This window comes from Papio anubis, chromosome 19 (genome assembly GCF_008728515.1).
Source record: "Papio anubis isolate 15944 chromosome 19, Panubis1.0, whole genome shotgun sequence".
Taxonomy (NCBI): Eukaryota; Metazoa; Chordata; class Mammalia; order Primates; family Cercopithecidae; genus Papio; species Papio anubis.
Window position 1 is genome coordinate 66,755,468 of NC_044994.1, and position 25,636 is coordinate 66,781,103.

General features: G+C 43.0%; 1 protein-coding gene across 7 annotated transcripts in view; it reads left to right on the top strand.

Moving 5' to 3' along the window:
- The first annotated feature begins 243 nt into the window (after positions 1–243).
- The window catches only part of ZNF407 (zinc finger protein 407), a 459,414-nt gene continuing 434,021 nt past the window's right edge, over positions 244–25,636 (top strand). For 6 of the 7 annotated variants that reach the window (XM_017951851.3, XM_017951853.3, XM_017951854.3 and 3 more), the window contains exon 1: positions 244–549. The gene's annotated coding sequence lies outside the window, so the exon portion shown is untranslated. Of the gene's footprint in view, positions 550–14,007; positions 16,162–25,636 lie in introns of those variants that run through there. The other variant, XM_017951852.3, reaches the window with a different exon arrangement.

Here is a 25,636-nt window from a genome sequence, read left to right on the forward strand (position 1 = left end):
TTCTGGGCCTTCTCCGTGTTTCCGGCGGCGCCCTCGGGGTCCCTTATTGAGGGCGAGAGCCGGGTGGAGGGACAGGGCAGGAAGCAGGCGGGATCGGCCTGGGAAGAACCCATTCTGGGACCCTCTAGAAATCCCAGACGCTCCTCCCGGGTCGACATCGCCGGCCTTCGAGCCCGACGCGCTCAACGTATTTAGATTGACTCCTTCGGCTCTCCGTTTTCCTTGTCTAAGGGAGGGGTGGGACTTCCTGTTTTATCTCCGAGCGGCTTCCGGCAAGAGCTGATGGGTTAAAAACAAGACAACACATGAGCCTGCCGGCCGCTCGGATAAAAAACAAGGAACTCGACCTGGATCTTACTAAACCAGTTCCAAGATTCTGTTTTTCGGCTGTGGCATCCGGCGCTGCATCCACGACGGAGTCGCCCTGGATGTCACCGGAAGTCCTTCAACGGAGAAACAGGATGTCCCGCCTCTTCCTCCCAAAGGGAAGACGGTGAGCCGGAGGAGTCAGTCAGAGGGGCGAGCAGGAGCGATTCTGTCGCCAAACAGGTAAGTTATTCTCTGGCCGGGGCGGGGGGTTTGGAGGCGGGGACCGTCCAGCGTCAGCGCGGGGCCTGGGGGCGGTGGCTTGAGGGCTTGAAGCCGGGCGGCTGGGCGCCCAGAGTCCCGTCTGGGCCCTTCGCTCTTTCTCCTCCCCCCTCCCCCCGCCTCCGCCCCTCCCTGTCGCCTTCCTTCCCGACACCCGCCCAGACTCACGCCCGGACACACACCCTCACTCGCTCGCACACGCTGCCTCGCCGCCCTCCTCCCCCCGGCCCCCGCCGCCGCCCTGCCCTCTCACCCGCTCGCACCGCAGGCCGGTCCCGCGGGCAGCCTCGCGTCGCGCCCTCGCGCGAGCGGAGCTCTCGTGGACACCTCGGGGCTGCGGATCCAGCGTGGCCTCGGTTTCCCCTGCTCGGTCCGCCTGTCCGCGCAGAAACAGCCCCCCACCCTCTCGGGATGCACCCCTGCACCGAAATCGGGCCGTTCTCGCTTGCCCAGGTTGCTCTCAGGTGGAAAATAGATGCTCCCTTAGCTGCATAGCTGCAAGGTTTAGCGTCTGGTTTCCAGCAGGGACTCCCTGGACCGCCCGCCCACCCATGTGTCACCCCCAGGTGCCCTGGTTGCGCCGCTGCTACTCGCGCCTTCTTCCGTTAAGCGACGCTGGTGTGGGCGGGCGGAGGGCACACGAGTGCGTTGGCCGAGAGCACCGCCGTGGCAGCGCAGGGTCCTAGCCACTCCCGACTTCAGTCCGCTTTGCGCCACTGCGGGGAGACCCCCGGCTGCCTGACACCGCTGCGGGCAGCAGTGGGTTTCTCAGTAGATGCTCACCTCTTCCCAGCCAGCCAGTTAGCACGCCTTGGGTGCGTGGCCTCCTTCTGGAGTTTAAGCTGGTGGAGACAGGGTGCAGTGGCCGCTGACCTCTGTCGGTTGAGCTGGGTTTTCAGTAGCCCTTTTATTTCATTGGGGAATTTTGGAATAGGACATCCCACATCTGTGGACACATATGTAGAATACTTTTATAGGTAATTACAGTCTTAATAGTGATTTGAGTTACAGCTTTGCAGTCTATGCCTGGGGACATCCTAGTCGTAGTACGTATCTGTTTTGTGGTGAGGTGCTAGTCCATTTAGAACACTGTAGACAAGGGCCCTAACATATACTCATCAGAACTCTGTTAAGAAGAGCTCATATGTCATTTGGCATACTCACTGTACTTCATTTAGTACAGCAGTCTTGTGTAGTAGGAATTATTCCCTTTTTACAAACAGACTCACTTTGCTGTATACAAAATTACTGCTACTGGCACAAGGTAAAGCTCTTTTCTTGCACAACATGTAAGGCAGGTGTGATAATTGCTCATAACACAGTTGCCACTGGTGTGTGTGTGTTTTTTTTTAAACTTTATTTTGGAATAAATTAAGATTTACAGAAAAGTTGCAAACAATAGGACAGTTCCATTGGTACCTTTTAAGCAGAGCAAAGTGGCTCCATTTCAAAAACACTGGTTCTTGCTTTATGCCAAACACCCTTCTAGTGTTGGAAATAATAATATACTTCCCTAGAGGATTTTGAGGTCTGGTCGAAGAGACGTAAATAAATATAATACCCTTTTCTACGTACTAAAATAGAGAGATGGGAGCACAGTGGAAGTTACGGCTGATTGATAGTGGAGAGTGGTGAAAGCTTCTTGTAGGATATATTATTTGAGTTAGGTCTCAAGGACTAGTGGGTATTCACCTGGTTGAAGGGACGTTTTCCCCAATATTCATTCCAATTAGGTTTGTTTTATTAGAGTAGAACTCGCTAACCTTAATAAAATAGACTCTCCTAGTTTGATTTCTTCTCTTTCTCATCTCCTTTAAGAAGGTGGTTTGTATCCCAGATAGAAGAATCCTACTTTCTAAATCCATGAATAGGCGAATAAATTAAGCTGTATATTTCTAATTGGTGGTTGTGACTCTCGACTGTTGTTGAGATTGGTTTTTCAGGAATGCACTGTGGTCCTCCACTAAGCGTTTTCCTTGCTTTCCAACTCTGATTACTGGTGAAATTAAGTAATTCGTTCAGGAAACATTGCATGCTTGCTTTGTGCCAGTCATTGCACTAGAGTAAAATGAACAAGATGGTGGAGAATATAAGCCAGCAAATGTGCATTGGCAGTGCAGTCTAATGTCATGCACACAGAGTGTCACAATGCCAGTCATGATTCTTGGTTGTCAACCGTGGCAATGGACTTGGCTGACTTAAGCAGAAAAGGAATTTATTGGAAGGCTATAGATGGCTTTCAGAATTGATGGGAAGGCCGGGGAACTGGATTCAAAAAACAGGCAGCAACCAAAAGAGGCTGGCTGGATGGGGCCACAGCCAAGGCAATATCACATAAATAGCCTGCTTAGAAGTTTGCTACTGGTGACATTGCCACTGGAGAAACTGCCATGTCTGTTGCTGGACTTTTGACTCTCTTCTACCACTGAAAAATCTCTTATTGCTCCTGCATCTTTGTGACATTTTTTGCCAAGCCACTGCAGTTGCCAGGGAGCAGGGAGATGGAGAGAGATGTTCTTTATCTCTCGCAAAGACCCACACGTTAAAGGAGTCTTACTAAATAGAAGGCAGCTTGGGCTGTGGGTAGCCCTGAAAGCAAAAGTGTCCAGCATAACCACTGAACCTGGCAAGCCTAAAGAGGTTAGGGAGGAATACCAGGAGAGAATGACGATCAGAGAATGAACAGGAACTCATTGGGCAAAGAGAGAGAGAGCGGCTAGGGAATCAAGTTTCAGGTAGAAGACTTCCAAGTGTCAAAAGGTAATGTGGAACATTTCAAGAATTAAAAGTTTGGCTGGATCACGGAGTATGAGAGGAGGTGTGGAAAATAAGGCTGGAGAGGCCCTCCTGAAGAAATACAGGCAGCATAGTGACATGTACACACTTTTGCTTGTTTTAAGCCCTTCGGTTGCAGCTATGGAGACCAGTTGGCATGGCGTAAGGCTAGGGGACGGGGATCTTTCAGAGGCTGTTGCATTGGTACTAGATTAGACATCACAGAAGTCTGAATTAGGGTAGTGGCCCAGAGGTAGGGGAAGTGAGTGGATTGTACATGCTCAGTTAGTGGAGTGGGTTCGGGGATGGAGTAGGTGAGATGGACGAGTCAAGGTGGACACTGACGTGTCTGCTTTGGGTGACTGCGTGGAGCCTGGTGTTCCCTGTGTGGCGATGGAAGGTGAGCAGGTGCCCCAGTAAGATACTTCAGTGTGGACTCATTGCTGTGGACACGTTGAGTGGGCAGTTGTATGGATGAGTCTGCAATCCCAGAGGACCACCAGCATCTCACTGCAGCCTTGGTTCCTTCAGTTAGGGGTGTGTGTGTGTGTGTGTGTCTTTCACTAGATTATAGCAAGACTGGCTTTCATGTGTATGCACCCCAAGTCTCTTGGCATGGTGTCTCACACATAGAAGGGGGTGTTAGGCCATTCTTGCATTGCCTAAAATGAAGAGATAGCCAAGGCTGGGCAATATACAAAGAAAAGAGGTTTAATTGGCTCTCGGTTCTGTGGGCTCTACAGAAAGTGTGGCACTGGCATCTGCTGGGCTTCTGGTGAAGCCTCAGGAAACTCTCCACCATGGCAGAAGGCAAAGGGGGAGCCAGCATATCCCATGGCAAGAGCAGGAGCGAGAGAGTGGGGAGATGCCACACACTTCTAAACAGCCAGGTCTCACGAGAACTCACTCACCGTCTCAGGAGAGCACCAAGCCATTCGTGAGGGCCACCCCCACCATAGTTCAGTCACCGCCCACCAGGCCCTACGTCCAACAGTGAGGACATGAGATTTGGAGGGGATGCATATCCAGACTGTATCAAGGGGAATCAGTAAATATTGTGGAATTTAATGGAGTGATTAACGAGTCGTTTGGAGCAGAAAGGAAGTACAAAACATGCGTCTATACAATATATGCATACATATGTGTTTATATAGCTACCTACGTATGTATCTTAACTTGCTTGCGTCACTAGTAGGGGATCCACATCTGTATATATCTATATTTTGTAGTGGAAAGACTTTTTATTCTTATCAGTATTGTGACTAGAACGTCTCCTTATGGTAATTATATGGGTAGATCATAATTGTAGTAACTCCCTGCTTACTTTATTATCTTGCAATTCCAGCTACCTGGAACAAAACCCAGAAATAGCCTTGCAAGAAGCTGATGACAGTGTAGGAGTGTAAAGGAATTACAGCCTCCCTCAATAAAGTACAATCTAGAACTTCTAGAATTGGGCACTGAAAGAACCTTTTGTGGAAGAAGGTGGAGAGAGATGATGGTCTCCAACGCTGTCTTCTTTAAGTGTCATTTTTCCTTTGGAGGATTATCACTTTTATTCATACAGCAGTTTCCAGATATAATAATCCTGGTTTAACAGTTTGTTTCTCTTGAGTATAACTGAGAAAACTGGACATTTTAAGTGTTAAGTACTTAGGGACAGTAAAAGGCAAATAAACATAGAAGTCAATGGCGGTAGCAATAATAATGTTATCGAGCTCTTTGTATAAACACTGTGCCAGGTGCCTCTGTACATAATCTCGTTTAATCCCCCCAGATCTTTGGAGGTCTATACTACATTTTACTGATTTATGGGACACTCAGATTTAGGATAAATAGCTTGTGCAAGGGGACACAGCTATTAAATGGTAGAGCCAGGATTTGGACCAAGATGGTCTGACTTCAGAACCCCTATTTTTAGTCACTAAGTTATATTATCTTCTACAATATTTTAGCATTGATTCATTCAACTTTGTTTTTTTTTTTAGCTCCTCTTATGTCCAGTGTAGTCTGTGAGTTATTAGAGATCTCGGAAAGGGTAGGATAAACACAGTGTCCTGGTCCTGCTGCGAAACGCACATCCTGCGCTGTGTGGTACAGCCCAGGGTGCGGTAGGCTGAGTGTGTGAGGGGAGTTGGGGGCAGGGAAGAAGCCGCAGGGGGACTCCTGCACTGACCCCTGAGCCTGCCCTGGTGTATGGGGACAGGTCATTCAGGAGAGCGGTGAGGCTCCCAGGCAGCCCGGCAAAGCATCGGGCAGTGTAGCATTTGGAAGCAGCGGCCACACTGTGACGGGTCTTGAAGGCCAAGGTAATACTTGAAGAGTTTATTGTAAGGCCATTGGGGAGCCAGTGATAGGTTCATGCATTTGTTCATGTCTTAGCGTTTATTTAAAGAAAGTTTTGAGTCCTGCAGCACTCACTGTGCTCCACAGATGTTATGAGAGTTGCTTATAAGGAGTCTTGCTTTAATTTGGAAGAAGGTTTAGGGAGACTTCTCAGAGGAAGGGAAGTCCCCCCTGCCCTTCAGTTATTTACTTAGTTGTTTGCAATTGAACATCCAATGCATGCACACCCTCAACAATTGCAGGTAGTACAGTGATGGCTCAGACTCCAGGGCTGCTCTCCAGAGACAATCACTGTTAACAGTTTCTTGAGTCTTGAGTTTCCTTCTAGAAGTGCCCATTCTTTTTTTTTTTTTTGAGATGGAGTCTCACTCTGTTGCCCAGGCTGGAGTGCAGTGGCATCCCGGCTCACTGCATGCTCCGCCTCACAGGTTCACACTATTCTCCTGCCTCAGCCTCTCGAGTAGCTGGGACTACAGGCGCCCACCACCACGCCCAGCTAATTTTTTTGCATTTTTAGTGGAGACGGAGTTTCACCATGTTAGCCAGGATGGTCTTGATGTCCTGACCTCATGATCCGCCCGCCTCGGCCTCCCAAAGTACTGGGATTACAGGCGTGAGCTACTGCACCAGGCCAAAGTGCCCATTCTTTTAATGTGAGCAAAGCAAATGACAACAGTATCTTCTCTATGAAGCAATTCTGACAGTAAAGCCCAACCACATAAGGCAGGCCAGGTAATCGGTATCTGTACTGAGGAAGTAGCTTAGGCTTGGGTTTCCTGGAACCTCAGTCTGTTGGTGAAACACCATTGATGCCTGTGAAACAGTAGATCCATTCCATATCTTTCTTTATTGTTAAGTGTTGGTTTTTTTTTTGGTAGTTGTTGGTTTTTGTTTTAACATTCAAGCACTGAAGAGAAGAAGTGCTCCCTGATTTGAGGCACTTTTCCAGAGGTAACCATTGTTAAGTCATTTCAGACTTAACAGGATGTCTTGGTGAGCTTCCAGTGTTACCTCATCTATGTAATATTTTCTATTATGGATATATTAGCTTATTTAAATGTTATTAGTGGACGTTAAGGATTTCTGGCCTGTGTGATTTGATGGGTTGTAAAGCTATTTACTGCCATAAAGAACAAAGGAAAAGGAGTAAGTTTGTGGGGGAAGTTGAGTGCGTGTGACATCCAGATGGACTTAGGGGTCTGGTACCTACAGAGCTGTTAGCTAGAGATAAACATTTAGGCGTCATGGATAGTGGATGGGAATGAAAACCATGGAAGTTCACTTGGTCACTAAGGAAGGGGGATGAAGAGATAAGAGAGGCCACCTCCTCACAAAGTACAAGGTTTGATTCCATTGTAGCTCCTTTGCTTCCTGGGATTCGGGGAATTCCATTACGTTCTTTAGACAGGTCCTTGCCTAGTTTTTCTCCTTGTTAGCTCTTGGTTTGCATCCCTGTGGCAAGTTCCCTTCTCCCTATCCCAGAAGCTTCCTCATGTGCATTTGGATCCTTTGCTCATCTGCTGTGGCCACCAGGGGTCTTAGGTTTAACTCACACTTCCAAGACCTCCCCAGGCCACACTCGCACAGTCTGGAGAAGGGGAGGAACGAGAGCCACAGCTTGCCAGCCGAAAGTGACACATCTCCTCTCGGGGGTGGTCCTTGCAACTGTCTGCACAGCTGTCCTGACACTGTCTTTCCAGGTGGCTGCTCCAGTGCAGGGACATGAGAGCCACATCATGGATGTAGGCACAGCCTTATCTTTGAAATCTCATGCCCCATAGGGAGCCAGTATTTTTGAACGTTCCATAGGCATAGCTTGTAGGATCCTTGGCAGAGGATAATAAGTGAACATAGAATTCAGTGGAAGTAACAATAATAACGTTTTTGAGTTCTTTATGTAAACACTGGGCCAGACGCCTCTCTATATATATCATTGAATCCCCGCAAATCCTTTGAGGTATATACTACATTTTATTCATTTATGGGACACTCACCATTTATAAGAGTCCTTGCATCCCCAGGGCACCCAAAGCATGGTGTCCCCATCAGATATTTATAGTTCATGAATAGTTCCTCAAAGTCTACATGGAGTTTGCCAGTTGGGCCATTCTTACAATAAGCAATTTCGCTTAGTGGCATAGTTGACATTCTTACCCTTATTAGGTTACCAGAGGGAACAGAGCCAGATGGTTGAACTAACAGTCTAATTTTCATGTATCAGGGAAAGGGTTTTGTTAACCTTTTCACTCACTGTTCGCCGCACTAAGAAAGAAATGGAGTGCATTCTCTGATATTTGGGGTCTGCCTTCCCAGGGCCATTTCTAGGGTAAGAGACATTCCAGCAGTGACTTCAGTCTTGAAGAGCACCTCCGTCACCCCCAGTTACTTAGTGAGGTCTCCAGTCTGACCATTTCCTAATCTTATAAGGACTGGGAAGCATGGGCTTTGGATCCGCTGTCTGCGGCTCCTAGCTGTGTGACTTCAGGTAAGTCTCTGGGAGATCGTCTCTCTGAGCCTCAGTAGCTTCACTGTGAAATGCGTGTTGTCTTGCAGTGTTTGTGTGAGTGCTAATTGGTAGAATGTGGGTAAGTCTTCATCCAGGAGCTGACAAAGCCAGCGCTCACTCTATTATAACTGTTAGCCAACAGTGGTCAGAACCGTACTGCCCATGCCGTGAATTAAGCACATAGCATACTAGCGAGTTTGAAAAAAAAAAAAAATTAAAAAATTAAAAAACCATAGGAAGTTTGTTTCCTCATACATAACAGTAAAGGTTTTCTGCTCAGCATAGCAATTGATTACCCTGCATCATCAAGAAAACATGAAATTATATTCTATATACATGTTAAGAAAGTAGGGAATTATATAACTTTTTATAGGATTTCTATGAAAACCACATTTTTTTAAAACTTAAAAAATAAGCTTTATTATGAAGCCAATAAGATGTAAGTGTGGGACACACGTTGGTGTACTAGAAAGGTGCGTCGTTAACCAGCCAGACCAGCAAAAACCCAGCCCGCGTCTGTGTGTGTTGCTGTTGGACTAGTGTGATGAGCAAGGAGATTCTGGTTCCCGGACCGTGGGTGGAGACTGCGGTCCTTGGGTTCTTCCTCAGAGCTTTTCCTGACTTCCTAAGCCCGATGAAGTTACCTGTAGAGTAATATGTTTCTGTTAACATTTGGTGAGGAAAGAGGCCATGGTTTCATGCCAAAGCGCCCGAACCCTTCAGATTGTCAGGGATCACCGGTGGCCGGCCTGGGCCGGGGCTGGGGCCTGGGCCTGGTGTGGACATGAGCAGCTTTTCCAGTAAATAAATGGAGAGCAGTTTAAGGAAACAGATGAAAAACTTCTGGGAGATGATTTTTGTATTTAATAGCTAAATGGTGATCTTAAAAATGAAATTTGGAAATCTGCTATGTGAAAAAAAATACAGTAATTGATTTGTAATGAATTTCAGGTTGAAGCTCATCGTGTATGTAATGCTGAATTCTATCGGGAAAGGTGCTTTTAAGAACTGTGATGGGCCGGGCGCGGTGGCTCAAGCCTGTAATCCTAGCACTTTGGGAGGCCGAGACGGGCGGATCACGAGGTCAGGAGATCGAGACCATCCTGGCCGACACGGTGAAACCCCGTCTCTACTAAAAAATACAGAAAACTAGCCGGGCGAGGTGGCGGGCGCCTGTAGTCCCAGCTACTCGGGAGACTGAGGCAGGAGAATGGCGTGAACCCGGGAGGCGGAGCCTGCAGTGAGCTGAGATCCGGCCACTGCATTCCAGCCTGGGCGGCAGAGCGAGACTCCGTCTCAAAAAAAAAAAAAAAAAAAGAACTGTGATGAAGAAAACCTGGAAAGAACCAGTTTCTTATGAAATAATGGAGATATCTAGTTTATATATAGTTTTAAAAATGTATTTTAAATATATTTTGAGTACCTACGGGGTCTTGCTATGTTGCCCAGGCTGATCTTGAACTCCTGGACTCAAGCAGTTTCTCCTGCCTCAACCTCCCAAAGTGCTGGGATTACAAGTGTGAGCCACTGTGCCCAGCCTAGATCTATACATGTAAAACTTCTTTGTTTTTCATTCTTGTTTTATTTCTTGTGATCTCATCACACATACTCTTTATGTGATGACACAGAGCACAGTCCTGACCTGTGGCGGGGTGTATTATGTCAGCACACCTGAGGAGACATTTGAGTGTCAGTTTTCTTGGAATTTTTGGAATTATTTCAAAGTAGACTTGATATAGAATTAAATAGGAATTAAATAATTAAATCAAATTAAATAAACAGTAGAATTAGAGTTTAGATGGCGTTAACTAAAGCAAAGTAAATGCAATTTTATTTAAAATAGAGGAAATAATCTTAGATATATCAGGTGTAATTCAGAGAGGGTTTGGGCATCAACCGGAAACTGATTTGGCAGGCCAGGGCTGGGGCTCAAGAATGTGCATTTCTGACAAGTTCCCCGGGTGACTTTGCAGCTGCCACCTGAGACCACACTTCTTCAGCCTCAGCATCACCTGATGTGGCTTTGATCTCTCAGGCTGCTTGTAAGAGGAGATTAAGTAAACCTTCCCAGGTTCACACCAGACTAACCTTTTCGCTAGTACTCAGAGAATCTAGTTTTTAATTTTATGTTAGAAGGAAGAAATGCACATAGTGATTAGATGAGGAAAAAATAGAAATGGAGTATTTCTCACAGAGTCATTGTGGTGTTTTCAGTCATAAATTTGGAGCTAATTCTGTTTGTCAGGACCACTGGCCATTGACGGGGCTGAGTTTGCACTTTGAGGCCCAGTCTTAGCAACATTTTCTGTGAAAGAGTGTCCAGATTGATTGCTGGAGTGTATAGGAGTGAAAAATTAGTTCTGATTTTGTTACTTTGTACTTTTCTCTGTTATTTTGTGTACTTAAATATCCCTTCTTATATATAAAAATCTCATCAGGCCCTGGCACACTTACATGCCCATAGTAGATGACAAATAAATGAGTTGAAATGGATTAAAAGAGTAAAGGGGAAATAACATAGGTCATTTATCGGGAGAGACTTCAGTGCCCTAGAGAGTTACTCTGTTCTCTAGAGTATCCCAATCACAGGCTTTTCCTGAACAATTGTAATTTATTTATTCCAGCTTAATCCTTATTTGTAGTTATTGAACATTTTTAGCACAAAAGTTAGAGATAGCATATTTTTATGTTAGAGTCAATGAGTAATCCCTCCCTTTTGTCTTTTTATCTTTCATCTGAAATGACCTTTTAAAACTTTCTACTTTGAAATAATTTTAGAAAAAAATTTGCAAAAATAGAAAGTTCCTGTGTATGTACCTTTTGGCCGGCATCCCCTGTTGTTCTCATGTATCCATAATACAATTATTGAAACCAGGCAATTGATGACAGTTAATCTAAAATATTTATTTGAATTTAACCAACGGTTCCATTCATATCGTTTTTTTCTGGTCCAGGATCCAACCCAGTATCCCACATTGTATTCTGTTATGTCTCCTTGGTCTCTCCCGTCTGTGATAGTGATGGTTCTTTTAGATTTCTTTTCTTTTCTTTTCTTTTTTTTTTTTTTTTGGAAACGGTGTCTTGGAGTGCAGTGGCTCATCTCGGCTCACTGCAATTTCCGCCTCCTGGTTCAAGCGATTCTTCTGCCTCAGCCTCCTGAGTAGCTGGGATTACAGGCGTGCACCACCACATCTGGCTGATTTTTGTGTTTTTGGTAGATATGCGGTTTCTCCGTGTTGGCCAGGCGGGTCTCGAACTCCTGACCTCAAGTGATTGCCTGCCTTGGCCTTTCAAAGTGCTGGGATTGCAGGTGTAAGCCACCGTGCCTGGCCAGTTCTTTTAGATTGCTTTGTCTTTCATGACTTTGATACTTTTGAAGAATACTGGCCAGTTATTTTGTAGAATGCCCCTCAGTTTGGATTTGTCTGATGGTCTTTCTTGATTAAATTGAGGTTTAGGCATTTTTGGTGGGAATAGCACAGGGGTGAAGTCATGCCCTTCTCAGTGCATCATATCAGTAGGTATGTGATGTAGATATGTCTTCTGGTGAACGTGAACTTTGATCTCTTGGTTGAGGTGATGATGTGTCAGGTTTTTGTACTGAGAGATTAAACATTTTTTCTTTGTAATTAATGACTCATAATTTTTTTGATTTTGGTGCAAAAAGTTTGAAACAATGAACATAATATCAGAATGTTTTGGGTTTGACCTTAGCTGTGAGGTATTTCTTATCTTGGGGAGGTTTGTTATTATTTGTTAGAACCAAACATAGCAGGAGAGAGGTAAAAGTTTAGGCTGTTGGAAGGACATGCATTTGCTGATATCCGTCAATCAATCAGTATTGAATTGGCAGCCGAGGAAGCTGTCCAGTTCTTTTGCTGTAGTTCTGTGCTCTGTCTCACATTTGTCTTCCAGTGAATGACTTTCCCTACCTGTGCAGGGGGGATACATTCTGGAGAAATGCCTCACTAGGTGGTTTCATTGTTGTGTGAACATCACAGAGTGTACAAACCTAGATGGTGCAGCCTACTACACACTTGGGCTATATGGTGTGGCCTACTGCGCCTAGGCTGCAAACTCATAGCATGTTACTGTACTGAACGCTGTAGGCAACTGTAACTCAATGGTAAGTATTTTGTATATCTAAATCTATCCAAACATAGAAAAGGTGCAGTGAAAATATAGTATAAAAGATAAGAAAATGGTATACTTGTTTCAGAGCACTTACCATGATGGATCTTGTGGGACTGGAGGTTGCTCTGGGTGGGTCAGTGAATGAGTGGTGACTGGATGCGAAGGCCTAGGAGATTACACTTTTATATAACTGGCAGGGTAGTAGGTTTGCTTTCACCAGCATCACCACAAACACGTGAGAAATGTGTTGTACTAAGACATTACAACAGCTAAATGATGTCACTAGGCAATAGGAATGTTTCAGCTCCATTGTAATGATACGGAACCGTCATCGTGTATGTGGTTCATTGTTGACCAAAACATCACTAGGTCGTGCATGACTGTGTTTCAGTTCATCACAGGGTAGTTGCTCTCAGTATCCTGTGGCTTATCCATTTGGTGGTTCATAGAACTGGGTAGGTATGTTTTCTTTGTAGATCATGTGGATGACATTGCTGTATATGTTATATATGTGTATAATATAAATTGTCTCTGTGCTCAAAACACATATGCCTGTATTGCCCCAACTGGAGCATATTGGAAGAAACACATTGGATGTATCCTTCATAGGCTTGTAAGCTTCTTGGAGGCAGGGAACAAGTCTCTCTTTGTTTTCCAGTGACTTGCTTTGGGACCTGCAACACACAAGGCACTCATAAATATTTGATGAATAAATAAATACTATACGTGCGTTTTGTTAGCTGCTTTTGCAAGTTACCAGAATTTTGTGAAATCTTTTCACATGAATGTGGAGCCGTGTAATCTAACAGTATTCAAGTAGATGGATTGCCACATTAGCTTTACTTTTAACCATTCCCCATGGTTGGATACTAGGTTGTTTCCAGTTTTTCTCTACAGTTCATGGTGAACATCCTGAAACACACAGTTCCTCTCTCCCTCTCGCTCTGTCTCTCATGGGTGCATGCACGTGCAAGCAGATTACCTTCCACATAGGTAATTACCCAGCCAGTACCATTTGAGGATGTTCATTTTCCTGTACTTTCCCAATGCTTAACTCTTTAGATTTTTAGAATAAGACTTAAATATTTTGGGACTTTTTGTTTTGTTTTGTTTGAGAGAAGTCTCGCTCTTGTTCCCCAGGCTTGAGTGCAGTGGCTCGATCTCAGCTCACTGCAACCTCCGCCTGCCAGGCCCAAATGCTTCTCCTGCCTCAGCCTCCCAAGCAGCTGGGATTAAGGTGCCCGCCACCATGCCTGGCTAATTTCTGCATTTTTTTTTTTTTTTTTTTGAGGCGGAGTCTCGCTCTGTCGCCCCGGCTGGAGTGCAGTGGCCGGATCTTGGCTCACTGCAAGCTCCGCCTCCCGGATTTACGCCATTCTCCTGCCTCAGCCTCCTGAGTAGCTGGGACTACAGGCGCCCGCCACCTCGCCCGGCTAGTTTTTTTGTATTTTTTAGTAGAGACGGGGTTTCACTGTGTTAGCCAGGATGGTCTCGATCTCCTGAACTCGTGATCCACCCGTCTCGGCCTCCCAAAGTGCTGGGATTACAGGCTTGAGCCACCGCGCCCGGCCCTAATTTCTGCATTTTTTAGTAGAGGTGGGGTTTCACCGTGTTGGCCAGGCTGGTCTTGAACCCCTGACCCTAGGTGATCCGCCTGCCTTGGCCTCCCAAAGTACTGATATTACAGGTGTGAGCCTCTGTGCCCGGCCTGTTTTGGGACATTTTTAAGGTTTCTTTCTGGAGTGTCGGAAGTGGGTATCACAGTCTGACTACAGTTTGCAAATAATCTTCCAAATGTTCATGTAAAATTTTCCAATTTTCTGTCTCAATGAGAGATCAGAATAAGCCACAGTGAAGTAATGGTTAACACCTAATGAATATTCCATCACTTTTTATATCCTCCCTAAAGTTACATGTGGTCCTTAACGAACAGGAAACTTCCTGAGGGTGGGGTATGTTTTTAATTCACATTACTCACAAAAATCAACTGCATGTCAATTAAAGGCTTATATATAGAAGGCAAAACTATGAAACTTTTAGAAGGTAACCCAGGACAGTAGTTGTATGACTCTGGTATAGGAAAGAGGGTCTTAAAAAGATCACAGAGGGTGCAGACCATAAAGGAAAAGATCAATATGTTTGACAACATTAACATTGATAGCTTTTGTTTATTAAGAAAAACCATCAAGAAAGTGGACAGATAGGTCATAGGGAGAATAGACATACTCAGCACGTATTAGTAGTAAGAGGATAGTGTCCAGCAGAGTGACTACAAATCAGTAGGAACAACAGAAAACGGGACAAATGACCTAAGTAGGCATTTCACAGAAGAGGAAACTTGAAAGCAAAAATGCTCAACTTTGTTCATAATTAGGGAAATGCAAATTAGGACCAAAATGGTGTATAGTTTCTTACCCATTAGATTGGCAACAATGTAAAAAGTCTGACAATATTGTTGGGAGGACAGGAAACAACTGGAATGCTTATATACAGCTGGTGGAAGTGATAGGCTGCCTTTGAGAGTATCTAGTAAAGTTGAGATACATGTATCCTTTGGTCCATTAATTCCACCCAGTCTTTATCTTGGAGCAGTGGTTTCTGAATCGTTTCGCAGCATCATTTGGGAATCTGCTTGAAATGCAGATTTGGGGCCTCTGCTGTGGACCTACTGAATCAGCAGCTTTGAGGATGGGCCAGGTTTCTGACTGTCAAGCCCTGTAGGGAATGTGATGCTAAAATGTGAAAACTGTTACTCTAGAGAAACTCATGCACATGAGTGCCTGGAGACATGTGCAAGGATGCTCACAGTCACACTCTTTGTAAAAGGAAAGACTGGGAGCAATGTCCATCAGAGGAGAACAGATGCCTGCATTGTATCATATTCCCATAGTGAAGTCCTGTACAGTAGTGAGATTGAGTGAATGTTAGCTGCGTTCATCACCAAGGATAACACACAGCTGGAACATAATCTCAAGGGGAAAAAAAGCTACTTGTAGAATAATGCACAGTTTTTTCCCTTTTTTTTTTTAAAGTTTAGAAACATGCAAAAACAAAATTGTAGATTGTTAGAAATACGGGTATGATAAAGTAATAAAGAAAAGCGGGTAAATGATACATGCAAGACTCAAGTCAGTGGATAACTGTATAGGAAGGAAGGTGATGGTAACACACAGGGACAAATTATCAGAGATGATTTGTTTTTCTTAAACTATTGTCCGCGCTCAGGATTTTGTAATATTTTTGCGTAACACCTTTACACATATTAAAAGTTTTTTGTATATACCAAATATTTCAAAAGCAAACATTTACTATTTATTTTGCATACTTATCTATGTCGGGACTTTTCCGTTTGTATGAAAAGGATGTGATGGAGGTGAAGAGATAGGTTCTTGGAGGAATGTGATAGAACTTAACTCTTCAGCTGGCCTCCTGTAAAGACCTTCAGGAGTAGAGATACGAAAAAGAAGACTGGATTCGATGATCATTGTTAATACGTACTGAGCACCTACTGTGTTCCAGGCGCTGATATGAGCATGTGACATGCCGAGTTTATATGCCATTAAATAAATGAAGATTGCATCTTTCAGTGACTCTCTGGGGTAGGCGTTATTAAAAGTGTTATCCTTGCTTTGCGGAAGAGGCACCTTGCCCATGGGCACAGAGAGATCAGGCACAGAAGGGAGTCTGACTCTGAATCACTGCCATGCAGGGGCAGAGGAAGAAGACAAGCATAGGCAAAAATAGCATGTCTGAGAGAGCCAGAGGGAAGAGAACAAAAATCAAGGCAGAAATGGGAGTGTGGAAGAAGACTGGTAAAGGTTTACTTACTTCCTTTTTTAAAAAAATCTTAGTAGTTTTTTTTTTTTTTTTTAAACTAGCGTGTGTGACTTTATCATTCTAAGAGATTAGTCTCTAAAGCATAAAAAGTAATTGATCACATTTTGATTTCAGTCCTTGAATATTGAGTCTAAATGACTTCTAAGGAGTGCATCTTTCAGTTCATTAGAAAGTAGTAGTATCCTCCCACAAGATTCTGGAAATCATACTTCTTTGCTTAGGCAATTTCTTGCTTTTTAGCAAGACACATTTGGGGACACATTTGGGGAATCAACATTTGCCTATTTTTTCTAACCTTTTATAACTTTGTTTTCTTTTGTCATTTATCTTATATTATGGGACTTTTTCTTAAATCAGTGTTGCTTCTACTGTAAACTTTATCTTAAGCCATCATGTTATAGTCACTCCTTGAAATTAACAAGTATAAGAAAAATAAAAAGATGACTCTGGAAGTCAAATTACCTGTCCTGTGGAGCCAAACAGCACTACTGTTTTTCTTTGATATTGGGTGCTGAAATTGTCTAAACCATGAGAACTGGCGAGCATTTGTGGTTATGTAATGTCATCCTTTCTAGTAGAATGGGCACCTCTCTAAGAAGTTGGCAGCCCATGAGCCTCCTTCTGTGGCAAGGATGCCTGCATTTCAAACCCATGTAGTACTTGTAGGAGATCCCTTATGGGGAAATATAGAACATAGGTTTCTTAAACAGATTTGAGGCACTGTAGCTCCTCTAGTTTCAGTTAAATTTTGCTAAATTTAGCAAATCTAAATTTTAATTCCTCAGTGCTTTTCGGTGTGTGTGTTGGTCATACTTTCCTTTAATTTTCCCTTTTATAAATGCTGTGCTTTTTTTCCCATTAAACAAACCCACTTAATTGTTTTAAAGAAAAACAAGGTAATAAGAAACCTAATAGAATTGTTTAACGTAGTTGGAGTAATGCCAGTCTAATCATCAAATGTAACCAAAGCCCAGCATGCTTTACAGTTATTGAATATAATGGAAACTTTGTGTTTTAAACCTAGAACAAACAACAGACTTTTTCTTTGGAAGTGTGTAATTCACTTATGATTTCTGCTGGTCGTGAATTATGGATCAGAATTTGATATATGATTATTGGATCAATTATTATAAAATGAGGAATAGCAGTTATAGGAGTGCATGTTAATTTAAAATATAATTTTAAAACCATTATAATTCAATGGTTACTACTAAGGTAGTAATGTACTTTTAAAAATAGCTTAGAAAAGTAAGTAGAAATTACAGTTTCCAAAAAGGGGATGAAATAATTTTTATTAAGAATCTTCAGGTTACAAAATCTGGTTTTCAATATGGGCGGTGTTTTACTATATTTCACTGTAACACCCTAGGATTTCAAGGTGGTAGGTCAGAGCTATGTTTGCTAAAAGTGGCATTCAGAATAAATTTATGTGGCAAGTTATGATGGAGGTCAATGTGTTTGGAGTCTCTGTGTGACAGCAGATTACGTACAGTGCATGTATGCTTTTTCCTGATTCACTTATCACTTCCCACCCTCTCCTTTTCTTCACCTCAGTACTGTGTATGGTAAATATGCATTCAGTGGATATTCTTTTTTTTTTTTTTTTTTTAAGAGTTAGGAGAGATTTTAGTCCAGTGGTTCCCAAATCTGGCTCATCAGAATCATCCAGGGAACTCTTTAAAAGTACAGATTTTTTGTCTCTATCCCAAACTTCTTAATCAGAATCTTTCATGGGTAAGACCTAGAGATTTTATATTTTTGATGATTAGCTAGATTTATAAATGATTGGTACTGTCTGTAATTCTCTTTTTTTATAAATGTGAAAGTAATAGCACTAGGAATGCTTTTCCAGTTGCATTTCTGAGAAAAAGGTTTTCGTAAGTCTTATGAAGGCTAAAAGCCTTCATGAATGGCAGAATGACAAGCAACATGATCATTTTTGGAGTGATGTGTGGCAGAGATGGCTAGCTATCCACCCACTTCATTTCTTCCCTTTGCGCAATTCCAGGTTATGTTTTGCAGACTCCCTTGCAGCTCAGCAGATACGAGTGGAAGTGATAGATACCACTTCAGCTTCAAGGCTTTTAAGAAGCCATGAGCCAGCCACCTCTTCCATGCTTGCTTACTTCTGTCAGCTGGATACAGGGAATGAGAAAGCTCAAAGACAGAGCTTCAAGGTGCCTTTTCAAGAATGAGATAAAAACTTTTATCAAAGGCCGGGCACGGTGGCTCACGCCTGTGATCCCAGCACTTTGGGAGGCCGAGATGGGCAGATCACGAGGTCAAGAGATTGAGACCATCCTGGCCAACATGGTGAAACCCCGTCTCTACTAAAAATACAAAAATTAACTGCATGTGGTGGCAGGCGCCTGTAGTCCCAGCTGCTCGGGAGGCCAAGATGGGAGAATTGCTTGAACCCGGGAGGCAGAGGTTGCAGTGAGCTGAGACTCCAGCCTGGCGACAGAGTGAGACTCCATCTTAAAAAAACTTTTATCACGTTTGAGCTGTTTTAAAGTTAACATATTATAGCAGTTGTAAGTGAGGGCATTAAATTCTTGTTGGGTTAGTTCTAGCCACTGTATCCAAATCTAAAAGGAATGGCAGATTATGGATTTGAAGAAAATTCATATTCTGCAGTTTTCCTTCTCCACATATAACATTTCTGTTACCTGTTCTTCATAATGTAGAAGAGTAATATTACAGAGTTAGGACTGTATTAGACATTTTATTACACTGCAATATTTGCTTAGTCACATAGTCCGAAGGGGGCCACTGTGCATGTGTGAAAATAAGTAATTGAAGACTTGTGATGCCATTTGTGAAAGGTTGCCAGCAATGGGGAAAGGACGGTTTTTTTTTTTTTTTTTTAAGACGGAGTTTCGTTCTTTTTGCCCAGGCTGGAGTACAATGGCGTGATCTTGGCTCACTGCAGCCTCCACCTCCCGGGTTCAAGTGATTCTCCTGCCTCAGCCTCCCTAGTAGCTGGGAGTACAGGCGTGAGCCACCGAACCCAGCCCCTATTATAGTTTTAATTGTTCACATTTTAATGGGACAGGAGGAACAGTTATCTTTTCGTCGACGGATGATTGTTACTGTTGAATTCAGCATATGTTAACCAATTTTGCCAGTAATGGGAAAAAACCCCATGCAATCCTTTCATATGTGACATTCTGTTTGTGTTAGTGTCACCCAGGACTCTGTTTTAAGACTGATGTGGGCACCACAGTGGACAGGAATTGACAGAAAGATTCCAGTGGCAAAGGAGTTTGAAACTTAGTACGGAGACCTAGCTGTACTAGGAAGGGTATAATTTTCAGTAAAGCCTTCAGTTGAAGATAAAGCTTTTTGGATTCCTGGAAGTCTTTGTGGGGACTGAGAGCTATTAAGTGTAGTAAAGGTTTTGTCAGGTCTAAGAAAACCTTTGTCGTTTTTAGGGAGGTTTGTATTCTTTTGACCCTTCTGACAGTTTCTAGAGATGTTGTAAAGGTCTTTGTAAGTCATATGTACAAAACCAGCCCACTCCCTCCACCCCTCTACCCTCATTCTGATTGTTGTTTTCACTTTTTATTTGGAAGTGATTTGAAATTGATTGAAAATGCGCAAACAAAACTAGAAAATGTTTCTAGGACAACTGTATAACCTTCATCCTGAGTCATCTGTTGTTATGTTTCCCCATTTGCTTTGTTGTTTTCTCTCACTCTTGCTCACTCGTGTCCACACTCTCTCACCCACCACATAAATCCATATCCATGCACCACGTACATCCATATCCACTCACCACATATGTCCGTATCCATGCACCACATACATCTGTATCCACGCACCATGTACATCCATATCCACGCACCATGTACATCCATATCCATGCACCACGTACATCCATATCCACGTACCACGTACATCCGTGTCCACGCACCACATAAATCAGTGTCCACGCACCACATACATCCGTGTCCATGCACCACGTACATCCTTGTCCACGCACCACGTACATCCATATCCACACACATAAACATGCTTTACTTTTTCTCCTGAACCATTGAGAGTCATTTAAATGCATTGTGACCCTTTACCCATAAACACTCAGTCTATATTGTCTAAGAATGGGGATTTTTCTCTTATGTGACTGTGGTGCTATTTTCAGTTTTATAAGTTTGTGTTGGCGCTTTTTGTCAGTTGGCCTAAAATGTCCTCAGTAGCATTTTCCTCCTGCGAGCACAGGGTCCAGTCCCTGAAATTCATGTATCGTTAGCCTTCTTTAATCAGGAATACTTTTGTATGAAGTCTTTGTATACTTTCATGACATTTTTGAAGAGTGCAGTCCTCTCCACCTTTTTTCTTCCTTCTTTAAACAATGCATTTCTCATTTTGTATTGTCTGCTGTTTTCTCTTCATTAGCTGGAGGTTTTGTTGGCTGCAGTAATGCACAGGTGATGTCATGCCCTTCTCGGGGTCATGTCTGGAGACACACTGTGTCCATCTGCTCTTCATTGAGGATGTTGATTTTGATCATGCAGGCAAGGTATTGCCAGTTTATCCACTGGACAGTTATTAAGATTGTTTTTCCCTTGTAACTAATAAGGAGGTTATGGGGAAATGCTTTAACACCATGCAGACATTTGGCTCCAAATCTAAACGTCACCCTTAGATTTAGCATCCCTTGATGATTCTTGCTTGATACAGTCTTTGCCGATATGCTTTTCTATATATGCCCAGCACTCCCTCCATATTTGCCAGTTGCCCCTCAGCCTTCTATAAGCAGAGCCATCCCTTTGCTTCTCTCTCACCACTCCTCTCTCCATCCATCTCTCCATCTGCTTGTCTATCATTCAATCATTGAAGTGGGCTTACTCATTCCTACTTGTAATGGTTTAATGGGACCTCATTATTTGGGTGCTCCAGTTGTCCCAGATTTGGCCAGTGGGAAGCCCCTTCAAGAAGCTGGCTCCTGTGTCTTTGTGCAACCTTTTTTTTTTTTTTTCTTTAAAGCATTTCCCTACTTTCTGCCGTGAGATGCTACAAGCTTACCTTGCGCCAACCTTGCCCGAGCCCTGGAATCAGCCATTTCTTGAGACTCCCTGTGGGCTTTTAGTGGGGAATAGTACTAAAGACCAAGTTCTCCGTGCCAGGTGTGCTGCTTGTTAACTGGCCATCCTTTCTGCAACTTCCCAGTTGCCCATTCTTCAGTATTGAATGTGAGGTCCAGCGAACCACAGGTAACTTTCTTGATGTAGATGAGTGTTTGACCAAAATTGGATCCCAAGCGTCTTTGACTGTTAAAACAAATCACCTTGTGATGTTCATTTGTGGAGTTCTGATTCTGAGTTTAGTCTGAGGACCTCGATCATAAATGCATTTCCATCTAAGGGCTGGCTTTTTTTTTAAAAAACAAAAAATGAGGTAGTCATCATTCTCCATTGCTTCAATAATGTGCAGAGACATTTTTAAAGCTTCCCATTCAGTCACCTCTTCCCCGCAAAGTAATATATTTTGGAAAGTATAGAAAAGTGCCAAGAAGAGGAGGAAAAGATTACCTACAATTTCACCATGCAGAGGAAAAAAACTATTAACCTTATTATACAAATGGACTTGGATAGAACTATATCCATTAAAAAATGTAATACTACTGTAATACTAAAGTTTTTCTCTTTTCTAAATATACTTAAAACTCAGATCCTTGATACCTAATAATTTATGTTCCATATGCCCTGAGGCTTGATAGTTTTATATCATATGTTAGCTTATTGACATTTAGAATTACAATGTTTTTCGGATTTTGTCCAAATTTAGTAGTTTTTGTCTTTCATCCCGTGCAGTTCTTTGATTAGCCATTGTGTTTCATCTCTTCTCATGGACCTGGTGAATCTAAGCAAGAACAGTGGTTTATTTTCCCCAGATTTACATTTTGGAAATACTATTTTTCCCTGTATTTCCTGGAACAAAACCCAAATCCATTATTAAGGTACTTTTTTCTACTTTTTGAGTGTTCAACAACTCCTTAATATTGGAAAGATATTTTCGCATTGAATTGAGGAATCTTAGTCCCTCTTTCTCACTGTACAAAGAAGGAAACCGAGGCTCAGCCAAGTTTTGTGAGTTGCCCTGTGTCCTCCAGCTTATTGTTGGTACAATTGGAATGAAAGCTGTGGCCTGCTTACTGAAGCTTAATGTTCTTTTTCAAAAGTGTTCAACATTTTCACTGTAAATTTATTATATGTTTCTTTAATTTTCTACTCCTAATCCTCTTTGCTTTCCTTGACATTCATATGTTATATGCTTTATCCTCTTGCCTTTTGAAAAAGATGAAAGGAAAATTTAAGGAACATATACTAACTTTTATCTTGGAATGCCTTTTTTATGACCGCTTTATAAATTTTTGAAAATAAAGGGTCTAATGGAAACACTTAATGAGAAAGGAGGGGCTCTTCACATGTCACCTCCCCCCACCTTTTTTAGTGAATAGACCGTTTAAACTAAATTAAGTAAAGGATATAAATTCTGTTGTTTCAGTTTTAATATTTCATGACTGATTTTATAGATGAAATTATATTTTACAATAAATAGGAAGAAAAATTTATACAGCCTGTTCTATTTGATGTGAAACAGCAAATCCCATTTCTCTGTAGCTGTAAAGAAAATTCATTATAATGTCTTTAGTTGTACGAGATGGTTTCATCGTGATTAGTTACATTGATAATAAAACAACCTTTTTCAAATGGCATGAGATACAAACGATCCTAGGTGTCTGCCTTTAATGGCATTGAATTTTTTCACTTTCTACTTATAGAATTGCCATTCCTTTCCCTTGTCCCTTTTTTTTCTGTCCCAATAATTAAAAAAAAACAAAAAATTAGATGGAAATGCCAACAAAGCATTGGTTTTAAAAATACTTTTTGAATGGAGATATATTACATTTTAGTATTTTTTGTGTAAACATCTCTGCCTACAAAAGATATATTTGTCAGAGATGGTTGATATAAGGTTGTCATACAATTAATTTTATTACTGGATCAATTTAATATATTTGGAAAATAGTACTTGGAGTATAGGAAGGTTTTGAAAAAAGAAATTGCCAGGTGAGATGACTGTGCTAATTTTGCAGGCCAAATTTAATTTGTTGTTTTATAAAGCTCTTAGTACATCTGCATGAAGGGTGCTGGCTGGGTGGAAATCTTTGATAATGAAAGGAATGCTGGTCTCCCTATTCTGTTTTGGTCACTATGGCTTGATCGCTGTCAGGATGGATTTTTAGTGATTGTTTTAGCTCTCATTTTGAGCATTAAGGAAATATTTTCATAACTTGTAGGCAACGTTGAATTGGAAGTTTGAAATATAACATGTACATCCTCTGGAATAGAAACAATGTTCTGTTCCGAATTGAGTGAGAATTTTACTCTACTCTGACCACTTGGGCATGGGAGCACATAGTTCTAGCCTGTTTGCCTTCCAGGTACTCTTTGACTCTGGCTGGAGAAAGTTCTTTGTAGGGTCAGCTACATGTGGCATGCAGGAAACTTTGGAGGTGGGACTTGCTGAGGTCCATGTCCAATGAGTAGAGGCCCCTAAGCTTGAAGGCCTCCTGCCAGGTGAAGGTGCTAGCCTTGTGTAGCATAAGTGGCCAGAGGATTGGGACTCATTCGGCTCCGATGATCTGTGACTCTGCATATCTGTACTGTGTAGGTCTGGGGCTATGGCTGTGAGAATTGTAGGCTGTTGAAATGTCTGAGCCAAGCTGGGAAGGAACACATGATTAGTTACCTCCAAGGCAGGCCCCTTGCTACGTAGATTCTAGGGGCCTGTTGGACACATGCCTCTATCCAAAATGAGCCGATTTTTCAGGAAATGTTAAGATATTTCTCCATTTCCATACAAATCTAAATTTAAAACTCACTCTACTATATCTCTTTACTATTATTTTTTAATGTTTAATTTTGTGGGTACATAGCAGGTGTGTATATTTATGGGGAACGTGAGATGTTTTGGTACAGGCAAGCAATGAGTAATAACTACATCATGTAAAATGGGGTATTCATCCCCTCAAGCAATAGGTAATTCCTTGGGAGTTACCTATTGCTACATAACAAATTTGGCCAAAGCATAGTTGCTTAAAGCAATACGCATTTATCGTCTCTCAGTGTCTGTGGGTGAGGAATTTGAGAGCAGGCTTGCCTGGGTGTTCTGGTTCCGGGTCTGTCCTGTGGCTGCAGGTAGGATGTTGTGGGAGCTGCTGTCCTCTGAAGGCTTCCCTCAGGCTGGAGGATCTGCTACTGGACGGCTCCCTCCCCTCTGGATGTGGGCAGGAGGCCCCAGCTCCTCACTGGCTCTGAGTCAGAGGCCTCATTTCCTCCCCCCATGGGCCTTCTCACAGCTGCTTAAATGTCCTTGCGACATGGTACTGGCTTGCGCTGGACAGAGTGACCCTAGGGGAGGGCATGCGGGAAGCACAGAGCCTCCTACAACTTCGTCTCCAGCATGCAGCATCCTCACTTCCACTGTTTTCGGTCCCTTACCAAGAGCTCCACACTCAGGAGGAAGGGAATTGGCTCCATCCTCTAAAGGGAATGTCGAAAGAACTCATTTTAAACCACCGAAGGCATTTTGCTGGGCAGGGAAATAAACAGCTTTACGAACGTGTATGTTAGGAATGCACTGTAGCCTGGTCTCAGGACTGTGAGGAGGTGGGTTTCCTGGACCCCAGTATTTCTGTGCTAATCCTCCTGTGAGGAAGCCGGACCCTATGACACATCTACATGTGGTAAAGCTGCCTCCGGTGTTATCTGGTGAATGGTTTTTTAGGGTGTTGTATACTCTCTTCTCGTGGATGAGTTTGTACAACTTGCAGTTGTAAACCTTTTCATGGAAGAGTGTTTGTTTTTTCCTTTGTAGGATCAGATACTTGATTTTGTGGTCTCTGTTATAAATGGATGCTTCTGCTGGTAGGAGGCTGGTGAGGAGAGGGTGGAGTACAGCGCCCTTTAGTTACTCTCAGATTGTGCACGTGGGGTTTTGTAACTACAACTAATGCTAAGCTGACTTTATGCATGGACTTGGTGGCTCTTTATTAAATGAGGTAATACTATAAGGGCAAGACACATTTTCAACGGGAAGTCAGCTGAAGTGATAGATGAAGAAAGAGATGCAAGTGGCTCACTAGTTTCCATTGACTCTTACCTTGCCCAGCCGTTGCCCTTGCAGCTCGTGGGGGTCTTGTGGGCAGCCCTGCCTGTCCGGCTTTGCCCTGTGAGGAGCAGGGAATCCAATTCTGCTGGAGGGCAGTCGTCACTTCTGGGTTTTGTCCTTTTTTTTGGACTTCCCAAAGAGAACAAGACCACTAGGTGTTTTCATACATGCATGTGTATGCATACCTGCCCTGTCACACATACCCGTCAGTGAAGTTTCTGTGGGCCTGGTGACAAGTCACACTGCCTGCATGATGAATTTGGGTGAATC